At 41.5% G+C, this 13,988-nt stretch overlaps 1 pseudogene; it reads right to left on the bottom strand.

Annotated features, from left to right (window-relative positions):
- Positions 1-5,929: 5,929 nt before the first annotated feature.
- Positions 5,930-13,637, bottom strand: LOC147984992 (uncharacterized; annotated as a pseudogene).
- Positions 13,638-13,988: the final 351 nt, after the last annotated feature.

Raw genomic sequence — 13,988 nt, 5'->3', positions numbered from 1 at the left:
GATTGCAATACCTTGTGTGCAATTTTATCTCCAGCATGGTGTCCTCCATAAGCCTTGGAGTGGAACTTGCGTAGGATCTATTCCTGTTCATGCTCAGGTACACATTGTCTAATAACACCATCTACTCCCTCTTTCTAAAGATGTGGGTCATCCCAGAAGTAGTGTCTTAAATCATAGAAGAACTTTTTCTTTTGCTGGTATGTGAAACTAGGTGGCATAAATTTAGCAACAATGTAATTAGCATAATCACCATACCATGGAGCAGTACGAGAGGCATTTATGACAGCAAATTGTTCATCATGAAAGCTCTCATCAATAGGTAATGGGTCATCAAGAACATTCTCTAACCTAGACAAGTTGTCTGCAACGGGGTTCTCAGCTTCCTTTCTATCAATAATATGCAAATCAAATTCTTGAAGCAAGAGAACCCATCTAATAAGTCTAGGTTGAGCATCTTTCTTTTCCATAAGATATTTAATAGCAGCATGATCAGTGTGAACACTTACTTTAGAATCAACAATATAAGGTCTGAACTTATTACAAGCAAATACAACTGCTAAAAATTCTTTTTCAGTAGTAGCATAATTTCTTTGGGCAATGTCTAGAGTTTTACTAGCATATTGAATAACATTTAATTTCTTCTCAACTATTTGTCCTAGAACTGCCCCTATAGCATAATCACTAGCATCACACATAATTTCAAATGGTAAATTCCAATCAGTAGGTTGAATAATAGGTGCAGAAACCAAAGCTTTCTTAAGTATTTCAAATACTTCTACACAATCATTATCAAAGACAAAAGGAACTTCTTTTTGTAAGAGATTAGTCAGAGGCCGAGAAATTTTAGAGAAATCCTTAATGAACCTCCTATAGAAACCGGCATGATCCCGGAAACTTCTTATACCTTTAATGTCCTTAGGACGCGGCATCTTTTGAATAGCATCAACTTTAGCTTTATCAACTTCAATACCTCTTTCAGAATTTTTATGCGCCAAGACAATACCTTCATTAACCATAAAGTGGCACTTCTCCCGATTCAAGACAAGATTAGTTTCTTCACATCTCTGCAAAACTCGATCAAGGTTGCTTAAGCAATCATCAAAAGAAGTTCCGTAAACGGAGAAATTATCCATGAAAACCTCAACAATCTTTTCACAAAAGTCAGAGAATATAGCAGTCATACATCTTTGAAAGGTAGCAGGTGCATTGCATAAACCAAAAGGCATACGTCTATAAGCAAAGGTACCGAAAGGGCAAGTAAAAGTTGTCTTTTCTTGATCCTCTTTTGACACAGGTATTTGAGAGAAACCAGAATAACCATCTAGAAAGCAAAAATGTGTATGTTTGGATAATCTTTCTAGCATTTGATCAATAAAAGGTAAAGGGTAATGATCCTTTTTAGTAGCTTTATTTAATTTGCGGAAATCAATTACCATTCTATAACCTGTAACAATTCTTTGTGGGATCGATTACATTAGGAACAACAGTAAAACCTCCCTTCTTAGGGACACAATGTACATGACTTACCCACTAACTATCAGCAACGGGATGAATTATACCTACCTCCAGAAGCTTTAGTATTTCTTTTCTTAACACTCCTTTCATCTTAGGATTTAACCGTCGTTGGTGATCAACAATCGGTTTAGCATCCTTCTCCAATTTTATTTTGTGCTGGCATAAAGTGGGACTAATGCCCTTAAGATCATCAAGAGTATATCCAATAGCAGCACGGTGCTTCTTCAGAGTTTTCAATAATTTCTTTTCTTCATGCTCTGAAAGGTTAGCACTAATAATAACAGGATATATCTCTTTCTCATTAAGATAAGCATATTTGAGAGTATCAGGTAAAGGTTTAAGATCAAACACGGGATCACCCTTGGGTCGAGGAGGATCCCCTAGAATTTCAACAGGCAAGTTGTGTTTCAAAATAGGTCCCTGTTTAAAGAATACTTCATCATTTCCCTTCTTTCATTCATAAACATATCATTTTCATGGTCTAGCAAATATTGTTGTAAAGGATCACTAGGAGGCACGGAAATAGAAGCAAGACCAATAATTTCATCTTTACTAGGCAATTCTTTATCATGGGGTTGTCTATGAAATTTAGCAAAATTAAACTCATGAGACATATCCCCTAAACCAACAGAAACAATATCCTTAATGCAGTCTATCTTAGCATTAACAGTATTCAAGAAGGGTCTACCAAATATAATGGGACAAAAGTCATCTTGTGGGGAACCAAGAACAAGAAAATCAGTAGGATATTTAACTTTCCCACAGAAGACTTCAACATCTCTAATAATCCCAACTGGTGAAATAGTATCTCTATTGGCAAGCTTAATTGTAACATCAATCTCTTCTATCTCAGCAGGTGCAATATCATGCATAATTTCTTTGTATAAGGAATGAAGTATTGCACTTGTACTAGCACCCATATCACATAATCCATGATAGCAATGATCTCCTATTTTAACAGAAATAATAGACATTCCTACAACAGGTCTATGTTTATTTTTAGTATCAGGTCTAGCAATTCTAGCAGATTCATTGCAGAAGTAAACAGCATGCCCATCAATATTATCGGCCAAGAGATCTTTAACCATAACAACACTAGGTTCAACTTTAATTTTCTCAGGGGGTTTAGGTGTCTTAATATTACTTTTGTTAACCACAGTTGAAGCTTTAGCATGACCCTTTATTCTAACAGGGAAAGGTGGTTTCTCAATATAAGCAGTAGGAACAACAGGATCATTATAAGTGATAGTCTTTTCTTCAACTTTAATAGGTGCAACTACTTTTACTTCAATGGGAGGATTATATTTAAACCACTTCTCCTTAGGGAGATCAACATGAGTAGCAAAGGATTCACAGAAAGAAGCTACTATCTCAGAGTCAAGTCCATATTTAGTGCTAAATTCACGGAAAGCATCGTATCCATAAAAGATTTAACACAATCAAACTTAGGTGTTTTACCTGACTCCTTACCTTCGTCAAGGTCCCAATCTTTAGAGTTGCATTTAATTATTTCCAATAAATCCCATTTGAATTCAATAGTCTTCATCATAAAAGATCCAGTACAAGAAGTATCGAGCATGGAGCGATTACTGAGAGAAAGCCGAGCATAAATTTTTTGAATAATCATTTATTTTGAGAGATCATGATTGGGGCATGAATATTACATTGACTTAAGCCTCCCCCAAGCTTGAGCAATGCTTTATCCTTCGCGAGGACAAAAATTATATATATAATTATGATCACGATGAACCAGATGCATAGGATAAAACTTCTGATGAAATTCCAATTTCAATCGTTGGTAGTTCCATGATCCAATATCATCACGTAGCCTAAACCATGTCAATGCCTCTCCCTTGAAAGAAAAAGGGAAGACCTTCTTCTTGATAACATCCTCGGGCATACCTGCAAGCTTAAATAATCCACAAACTTCATCCACATAGATTAGGTGCAAATCAGAATGTAATGTTCCATCACCTGTGAAAGGATTAGCTAGCAGTTTCTCGATCATACCCGAAGGAATTTCAAAGTAAACATTTTCAGTAGGTTCAGTAGGTTGAGGAGCAACTCTTTGCTCTACTGTTCGAGGTGAAGATACCCCGAACAAGCCCCTCAAAGGATTATGTTCCATAGTAACAAGTGACAGTAAATTTCATCACACTATATAAATTTTTCCTTACCAAATTCCACCTACCAAAGGCACTTCACTTCCCAGCAACGGTGCTAGAAAAGAGTCTTTATGAGCCACAAGTGTAGGGGATCTATCGTAGCCTTTTCGATAAGTAAGAGTGTCGAACCCAACGAGGAAAAAAAGGAAATGATTTGCAGTTTTCAGTAAGGTATTCTCTGCAAGCACTGAAATTATCGGTAACAGATAGTTTTGTGATAAGGTAATTGGTAAAGGGTAACAAGTAATAAAAGTAAATAAGGTGCAGCAAGATGGCCCAATCCTTTTTGTAGCAAAGGACAAGCCTGGACAAACTCTTATATAAAGGAAAGTGCTCCCGAGGACACATGGGAATTATCGCCAAGCTAGTTTTCATCACGTTCATATGATTCACGTTCGGTACTTTGATAATTTGATATGTGGGTGGACCGGTGCTTGGGTACAACCCTTACTTGGAAAAGCATCCCACTAATGATTAGCCCCTATTGCAAGCATCCGCAACTACAACAGAAGTATTAAGGTAAACCTAACCATAGCATGAAACATATGGATCCAAATCAGCCCCTTACGAAGCAGCGCATAAACTAGGGTTTAACCTTCTGTCACTCTAGCAACCCATCATCTACTTATTACTTCCCAATGCCCTCCTCTAGGCCCAAAAAATGGTGAAGTGTCATGTAGTCGAATTTCACATGACACCACTAGAGGAAAGACAACATACATCTCATCAAAATATCGAACGAATACCAAATTCACATGACTACTTATAGCAAGACTTCTCCCATGTCCTCAGGAACAAAGGTAACTACTCACAAATCATATTCATGTTCATAATCAGAGGGGTATTAATGTGCATAATGGATCTGAACATATGATCTTCCACCAAGTAAACCAACTAGCATCAACTACAAGGAGTAATCAACAGTACTAGCAACCCATAGGTACCAATCTGAGGTTTGGATACAAAGATTGGATACAAGAGATGAACTAGGGTTTGAGATGAGATGATGCTGGTGAAGATGTTGATGGAGATTGACCCCCTCCCAATGAGAGGATCATTGGTGATGACGACGGTGATGATTTCCCCCTCCCGGAGGGAAGTTTCCCCGGCAGAACAGCTCCGCCGGAGCCCTAGATTAGTTCCGCCTCGTGGCGGCGGAGTTTCGTCCCGTGAGCTAGCTTATTATTTTTCCTAGACAAAAGACTCCATATAGCCAAAGATGGGCATCAGAGGGCCACCAGGGGGCCCAAGAGGCACGGGGGCGCGCCCAAGGGGGTAGGGCGCGCCCCCCACCCTCGTGGACGGTGGGTGGCCCCCCTCTGGTACTTCTTTCGCCCAATATTTTTTATATATTCTGAAAATAATTCCCATGGAGTTTCAGGACTTTTGGAGATGTGCAGAATAGGTTTATAATATTTGCTCCTTTTCCAGCCCAGAATTCCAGATGCCGGTATTCCCCCTCTTCATGTAAACCTTGTAAAATAAGAGAGAATAGGCATAAGTATTGTGACATAATGTGTAATAACAGCCCATAGTGCAATACATATCGATATAAAAGCATGATGCACAATGGACGTATCACCCACCCTTCTTGGAAGAGGGCCTCTTGTTGGACAATGTGCCATTGAAGCCAGCTGTGTGAAGTGCTATGTGACTGAAGTAAAGCCCGGATTCAATGAATTTGCCCTGAAGAATGTCCTAGGAGACTTTGATGAGAAAAGGACCTTGGGAGAAACATTGTTACATCACATCCAGTGGCCACGCAAGGAAATAGAGTTCATTGATGAGATCCCTGAAGCCCCGCCAAGAGCAACCAATGTCGCCCCTCAACTGGTGATGCTCTCCTTGCCACAGCAGCTCTCGCGTGCTACTCCCAAAGAACCTAATACCCATAATCTGACGGTTGATGCATCAACCTGTGATCAACCGGCCCGACTTTTTGCCGTACAGGCCATGTCATCTTCTGCCCCAGAGCAGCCAGTGGCAAGGCCTAGAACTGCTGAAGACGCAGCACCGGATCAGATGCAGGCCACTGAAGCAGCCAGGGGAGACCCAGTTGCAGCACATGCTGAGTAGACCAACCTGGTGGAACGGACTACTAAGCAGTCTGATGCTTCGGAACTGCCTGCTAAGCAGTTTGTAGGTCTAGAACCGACTGCTCATCAGTCCGTCAGTCCGCAGTCGTGTGATCAGCATACCAATGCATCAACACTTCCTTCTCAACAAACCAATGCGTTGGCATGACCTCCTCAGCACACCGACAAGTTGGCACCACCTGCGCAGAAACTCGACATAGCTTCAACGCATGGTCAGCAGTCCGATGCCTCTGCTCCTACAGCCCAGCAGTCTGTCACAATAGCACCGCGAGCTCGGCGGTCCTGAATAGATAAACTGTCTGCTAAACAGTCCCTCGAAGCTTCACCGTCTGCTCCGCAGTCTACCTTGCAACCAACCAGACATTCTGCCAGAAATGCTTCAAGTACCAAGAAGGAAGTGGCCAAAAAGGCTGCACACGAGAGGAAGCGCCGGAGGAGAGCGAAGAGGAAAGAGAATGATTGCCTCTTACTTAAAGCACTCATCGCCCAAAACCAAATTAATAGCAGGTTGTTCAAACCGGGGAGTAATATTATTTCTGACGACATGAATGATGATGTAACGACCAAACCTCGAAGGATTTGAGTCTCTGTGCTTACCATGCTAGTCCCTGGATCGAACTCACTAGCACACACAGTATAGATGAATACCAGAATAGCAAGTGCATCATTTATTACATCATATGATCCAGAATATATAAAATAAAACAATCTGCATAGCACTTGGCTAGCTTTATTCAATCAAACAACAGAAAGTAGCAGAAAATAATGATGAGTCCCATCATAGCCCACTGGCAATGCTGAGTGCAGACTCGCGACCCTAACGGTACCTTACTCTTCGTCTGAATATACTGCAACATGAGACGTTGCAGCCATATAGGTCAATACTTGGAATGTATTGGCAAGTTACACAGGAGTAATAATAAAGCAGACCTACATGTATATGCATAGTACATCAAAGGAAGGCTTGAGGGTTTATTTTTGCAGAAAGCTGACTTTATCCTAATAACTACCTAATAGTCAATTCTTTAATTTAGTTCTTTTATCACTACATGTAAATACACAAGGTTGAGTTGGAAAAATCAACTCCAACCTACCCTTTACTAAGTTTTCCCACAAATATTATTAAGTGTCACATCTGTCAAGATCATCCAACAACTGTAATGGCATAGTCGCTCAAAGTTGCCCATAACCGGGGACATGACTAATCATGATTGGTTTTTAATACTCTGCAGAGTTTAGTATGCTTTACCCACTGGACCCAACCCGAAGATTCAGACGAAGTCTTTCAGAAGCATCTACATCTGCTAGCACATCCGGGTAAGGGTTCCACAACTGATCAACTAAGCCAGAGCCCAGTTAGCCAGTGGTCGCACATGGAAGCTACTAGTCACTAAGTCTGTCTGATCTTTTTTGAGCCTAGGCCGCCGTCCACTTACATTCAGAGGGTATAAACCATGATGTTCTTGAAACCACCCTAGCAACACCAACTCTACCCAGAGGTGAATTAAATCTAGAGTTACTACTCAAATTATTATATATATATATAATCCTCACATAAGCTCAGTGAATACACGAACCAATCCCCGTCTACAAAGCATAGCAACTACAACTACCACAATCTGCAGTGAGGGAGATAGCTCAACAATATAGCAAAATAATATAGTAATCCTACACATGCATATATTCATAGTGTGATATAACTACATGCATAGAAAACAATAGGTAAAGGATGATTAACATGTAACTTGCCTTGGTTCTGGTTCAGAAAGTCACACTCCTGACAATAGTTCGAGTCGCACTCCGGACAATCTACATGTTTCACAGAATTCAACAAATCAATCACTGGAACACGAAAAGAACCAAAACAAAACCAACAGCAAGAAAACCATTTTTAAAACTCAACAACAGTAGCAGAACAGCACCGAAATTGCACTACGATCACAATGCAAAAAGAATCACTCGAATTCGATAAGCGGTTCAAAAGATACGTCCTCCGAGATGTTTAATTCAAATTCAAACGAATTCAAATTTGAACAGTGCAAACATGTGCAAAGTTGGTACTGTGGTAATGTGCTGATTTTTGTGAGTGCACAGGATAAAGAATTGCCTAAATTGGATTTATAGAATAAAAGATATAGCTAGTTGAAGTTTTGAGTGAAAACCGAAAAAAACAGCAACAAAAATCTCCTGAGTGCTGTAGCGAACCCCTGTAGAAGCTCCTGTAGCGACACGACGTGGCGACACATGACTCGCTAGAGGCGTGTGCTCACCAGAAGACAAAAGAAGCGGTAGCGTCGGTCGGGCGTTGGCGGCGGCGGCTCTCAGGTGGTGGTCCAGCGAGGGGGAAGTGACGAGCGGATGCGGCGGTGAGTGGCAGAGGCGGTGGTGGTGTTCGACGACGGCGAGGACCTCCTCTGCGGCTGCGGTGCTGGGGTGAACCGGAAGAGCTCCGGCGGCGGCAGACGTTAGTGGCGGTAGCATCCTAGTTCTCTGCGGGGTTTCTCGGGGTGTCAAAAGAGTTCGGTGTCGAGTGGGGAATTGAAGGGTGCAAGCGGCTGAGCTCTGCGAGTTCTTACAGTGACGACAACGACCGGCGAACGGCGGCGGTCGGCGGAGCTCCAAGACGATATCGGTTTCACCCTAACCGATGCGTGCGGCAACGAGGAAGAACAAGGCAGGGGTTTGGGGGTTCCTCGAGGGCGTGGGCTCGCCCTAGACGTCTCGGGCTCGCGCTCGGGTGTGCGTGTGCGGCTGCGCGTGCAGCCGACTCGGGGAAGAAGAGTGGGGCGGCGCGGGTCCTGCTGGTCAGCGACGGGAGGCGAGGGGCGATGCGGGTCGGGTCTAGCGGTGCGGTTGGGTGCGGGGTTAGGTGGGTCGCGGTGCTAGGCCGCATGGCTAGCTAGGCCATGCAGTGCTCTGCGCTGGGCGCTGAGTTTTTCCTTTTTTCTTTACAAAACAACAGAAGTAAAAAGAACTAAAAATAAAACAACAAGATAAAAACTAAATAAAAAATACGTAGACACACAGTAAAATATATACACCTAATATAAACTACAGGAACAACTAGTTTCCACTCTAATGCAGTTTTGAAAATAATTTTTATGCAATAGACCACACAAACAGTAAAACAACACACAAATAAAATATTTTTGAGATTAATAAAAATACCAGAACACATTAGATGAATTGGAAATAATATTCTGCACATTATGAACATTTTAAAACAGGGGAGAAGTCATGTTATATCCGCTCCAATAAAATGCCTTTAGTTGCATAATGATTCAAATATTGCAGAAAGACAAATAATGCAATAAAATATGATATGCATATGAATGATCTAATAACATCCTAATTTAGGAAAATTGGGATGTTACAAACCTACCCCCTTAAGATGAATCTCACCCTTGAGATTCGGGCTGGCTAGCAAATAGGTGTGGGTGATCCTTCCTGAGATCTTCCTCTCGTTCCCAGGTAGCTTCTTCCTCTGTGTGATGATCCCACTGAACCTTGCATAACTTAATTGTCTTGGTGCGAGTAACTCTCTCTGCTGTCTCCAAAATCTTAACGGGTTTCTCGTCATATGTCAAATCACTCTCCAACTGAATTTCCTCAAGTGGCACTGTGTCCCTCAATGGAACATCCATCATCTCTGCATGGCACTTCTTCAACTGAGATACATGAAACACATTATGAACTCCAGACAAGGATTCTGGTAACTCCAGCTAATAAGCTACCTCTCCTCTTCGCTCCAAATCTTATAAGGCCCCACAAAGCGTGGTGCTAACTTACCTTTAATTCCAAACCTCTTAATTCCACGAAGTGGTGAAACTCTAAGATATGCACGGTCTCCTACCTCATATGTCACCTCCTTACATTTTGCATTTGCATAACTCTTCTGCCTGGACTATGCTATCTTCAGCCTGTCACGAGTCAACTTGACCTTCTCCTCAGCATATCTGATCAAGTCTGGTCCAAAGAACTGATGCTCTCCAAACTCATCCCACATTAATGGTGTCCTGCACTTTCTACCATACAATACCTCAAATGGGGCCATCTCCAGACTATCATGATAACTGTTATTATATGAGAACTCTGCATAAGGTAAATTATCATCCCAACTGGACCCATAGTCCAAGGCACAAGCCCTCAACATATCCTCCAAAATCTGATTTACCCTCTCTGTTTGCCCATCTGTCTGTGGATGGAAAGCTGTACTGAACTCCAGCCTGGTGCCCAAGGATTCATGCAACTGACGCCAAAATATAGATGTGAACTAAGTACCTCTATGAGACACTACCTTCCTTGGAACTCCATGCAGACAAAAATTTTTAGACATATAAATCTTTGCTAGCTGAGCACTGGTATAAGTAGTCTTTACCGGGATGAAGTGAGCAACTTTAGTCAAACGATCAACAACCACCCAAATAGAATCATATCCTGACCGAGTCCTGGGTAGACCTGTAATGAAATCCATACGAATCTCATCCCACTTCCATTCAGGTATAGGCAATGGTTGTAACAAACCTGCTGGCCTCTCATGTTCTGCTTTAACTCGCTGGCACACATCACATGTTGCAATATAACCAGCAATTTCCCTCTTTAGGCTAGGCCACCAAAATATTTCCCTCAAATCCGAATACATCTTAGTATTACCTGGGTGAATAGAATAAGGTGAATCATGCGCCTCCTAAAGAATTAACTTCCTGATATCTGCATCTTGCGGTACACAAATACGCTTCTCAAACCATATGGCTCCATGTTAATCCTCATGGAAACCTTCTGCCTTACCTTTAACCATGTTCGCTTTTATCTCAGCAATCTCCTTATCATCCTTTCGAGCTTCTCTGATCCTGTCAAGCAAAGTAGGCTTTACCTCAAGTGTTGCTAAATATCCCTTAGGAACCATCTCCAACCTAAGATTCCTGAACTGTTCACATAACTCGGGTGGCATATTATCAACATTAATTGTGTTAGCATGGCTCCTACGACTCAATGCATTAGCAACAACATTAGCCTTAACAGGATGAAACTACACATTCAAATCATAATCCTTAATAAGCTCCAAACCATCTCCTCTGCCTGAGGTTCAAATCCTTCTGAGTAAAAATATACTTCAAGCTCTTATGATCAGAAAATATATCACAATGATTACCAATAAGATATGGCCTCCAAGTTTTCAATGCATGCACAACTGAGGCTAACTCCAAATCATGTGTAGGATAATTGTGCTCATGATTCATAAGCTGACGTGAAGCATAAGAAACAACTTTACCTTCCTGCATCAAAACACTCCCAAGTCCTTGAGGAGAAGCATCACAATATACTTGGAAGTCCTTATGTATATCTGGCAGAGTTAAGACTGGTGCTGTAACCAAACGCTGCTTCAATTCCTGAAAGCTGGCTTCACATTCATCAGTCCAAACAAATTTATTTTCCTTCTTCAACAATTCAGTCATAGGCTTTGCAATCTTGGAAAAGTTATCAATAAACCTCTTGTAATAACCTGCAAGGCCCAAAAAACTACGAATCTCCCCAACTGTCGTGGGTGTCTCCCACTCTGTAACTCCAGCAACCTTAGATGGATCAACTGCAACTCCATTACCTGACACAACATGTCCAAGGAATGCTACCTCATCCAGCCAAAACTCACATTTGCTGAACTTGGCATACAGCTGATGTTCCCTCAATTTCTCCATTACCAAACGCAAATGCACCTCATGCTCTTGCTTATTCTTGGAGAACACCAATATATCATCAATGAAAACAACCACAAATTTATCCAAGAACTCCATAAACACCTTGTTCATCATATTCATGAAGTATGCAGGAGTGTTAGTCAATCCAAATGACATAACAGTATATTCATACAACCCATACATCATAGTAAAAGCAGTCTTTGGAATATCTTGCTCACGAATCTTCAATTGATGATAACCAGAATGAAGATCAATCTTAGAAAACACAGTAGCTCCCTCCAACTGGTCAAACAGATCATTTATCATAGGCAAAGGATACTTATTCTTAATGGTTACCTCATTCAAAGAGCGATAATCAACACACATCCTCAAGGTTCCATCCTTCTTCTCCACAAACAAAACTGGAGCTCCCCAAGGTGATGAACTTGGACGAATAAATCCTTGTGCCTACAATTCTCTTATCTGCTTCTTCAATTCTTCCAACTCTTGAGGAGGTATTCTATATGGTGTCTTTGCAATTGGACCAGTGCCCGGTATTAAATCAATAAAAAACTCAATATCTCTATCTGGTGGCATACCTGGCAACTCCTCTGGAAACACATCTGGATAATCCCTCACAACTGGCACCTCTTCCAGGCTACCCCCCTTAAGAGAGTTCACCTCCACCCTATTATGCTTATACTTACATACATATTTGATCCTCTTCCCTCCTGGTGCACTGAGAGTAATAGATCGATTGGCACAATCAATACGACATTTATATAACTGCAACCAATCCATGCCCAAAATAAAATCCAGACCTTGCGACTTCAATATAATCAAATCCATAGGAAACTCATGCTTCCCAATAGACAAAGTCAACTGATGACAACCAACACATGCTATCATCTCAGCTCCTGGGGAACTCACTCTAATAGGCATACTAAGTGTTTTGGTTGGCAATCCATGTTTATCAACAAATACCCTCGAAATAAATGAATGTGATGCACCAGTATCAAAAAGAACAAGTGTAGGTATTGAATTAATCAAGAACTTACCAATCACTGCATCAGGTTCATTATAGACCTCCTCAACATTAACATGGTTGACATGACCCTTTTGGAAGGGATTTGGCTTGCTGACTCCTGAATTCCCATTACCGTTCTTGCTCTCTGGACAAGCATTGGAGTAGTGGCCCATCTGCCTACACTTATAGCACTGAACTTGGCTAATATCCCTCTGCACAGGCATAATCTGGTGGCTCTGGTTATTATTCCCTCCATTACCATTACCATTACCTCTACCATTGCCATTGTTACTCTTGTGCCCATTATGATGATGGTGGCCATTATGGTTGTGGCCATTCCCTCCATGATGATTATGTCCATTACCTCCATGATGATTATGCCCATTACCTCCATGATGATTATGCCCATTACCTCCATTACCATGATATGAAGTGTGTGGCTTCTACTGTGGTCCTGAATTATACCTGTTATTGTTGTTGTACTTCCTCTTGTGATTCTCTATGGCATGTTGCTTTCCCTCCAGCACAATAGCCTTATCAATCAAATCCTGACAATTCCTAAAAGTGGCCACTGTCAACTGAAGGCTCAAGTCATCATTTAGGCCCTCCAAGAATTTCTCCTGCCTAGCTGCATTAGTGTTAACATCGTTAGGAGCATAGCGTGCAAGATTATTAAATTCCTCCACATAAGCATTAACAGTGCGACCCCCCTGGCGCAAACTGCGAAACTCCTTCTTTTTCAGACTCATAGCACTAGCAGACACATGTGCAGTACGGAAAGCTGCCTGAAACTATACCCAAGTGATACCAGCAATGGGATAAGTGACCAAGTAGTTGTCCCACCAAGCTGCGGCAGGACCCTCCAGCAAATGTGAGGCAAACCTCACCCTCTCTACATCTGTGCATCCAGCCGTCTCCAGGTTCCTATTGACTGCACGGAGCCAATCATCAGCCACAAAGAGGTTCAGGGAACTGGAGAATCTCTAAGGATTCAACCTCAAGAACCTGGTAAGCATATCCATAGGTGGCGGTGGCGGCGGATTGTTGTTGTTATTGTTCTGGTTCTGAGCAAGCAACTAGATCAACTGGGCCTGTCCCTCAATAACCTGCTGTATGTATGGTGGTACTTCATTGCCATTGTTGTCTCCTCCTGCAGCATTGCGTCTAGTATCACGCCTCGGTGGTATCTAGTGGGCAAGCATAGATGAGTTATAGATATAATAGGGCCAAAAGCTAAGTATATATAAATATATTCTACCCATATGCATAATATGATCAAGGCAATAAAACACAACGATGAATAACACCAACAAACAAACAACAAACAACAAATAATATAATAATATTATATATATAGTCGAATAATTTCGACACTAAGCAATTTAACAAACAACGACCAATCAAGCAAACAATCTAGTATCTTCATGCCACGAAAGTAGGCATAATCAGATACGCTAACACGATAACGTTGCAATATAAAACAAACATGAATGGTGGTCTCAGTACTAGT

Source organism: Triticum urartu, chromosome 2A (genome assembly GCF_056163025.1).
Source record: "Triticum urartu cultivar PI428250 chromosome 2A, HENAU_Tu73, whole genome shotgun sequence".
Lineage (NCBI taxonomy): Eukaryota > Viridiplantae > Streptophyta > Magnoliopsida > Poales > Poaceae > Triticum > Triticum urartu.
Note: the sequence above shows the minus strand (reverse complement) of the source record. Positions and strands in the feature narration are given on the sequence as shown.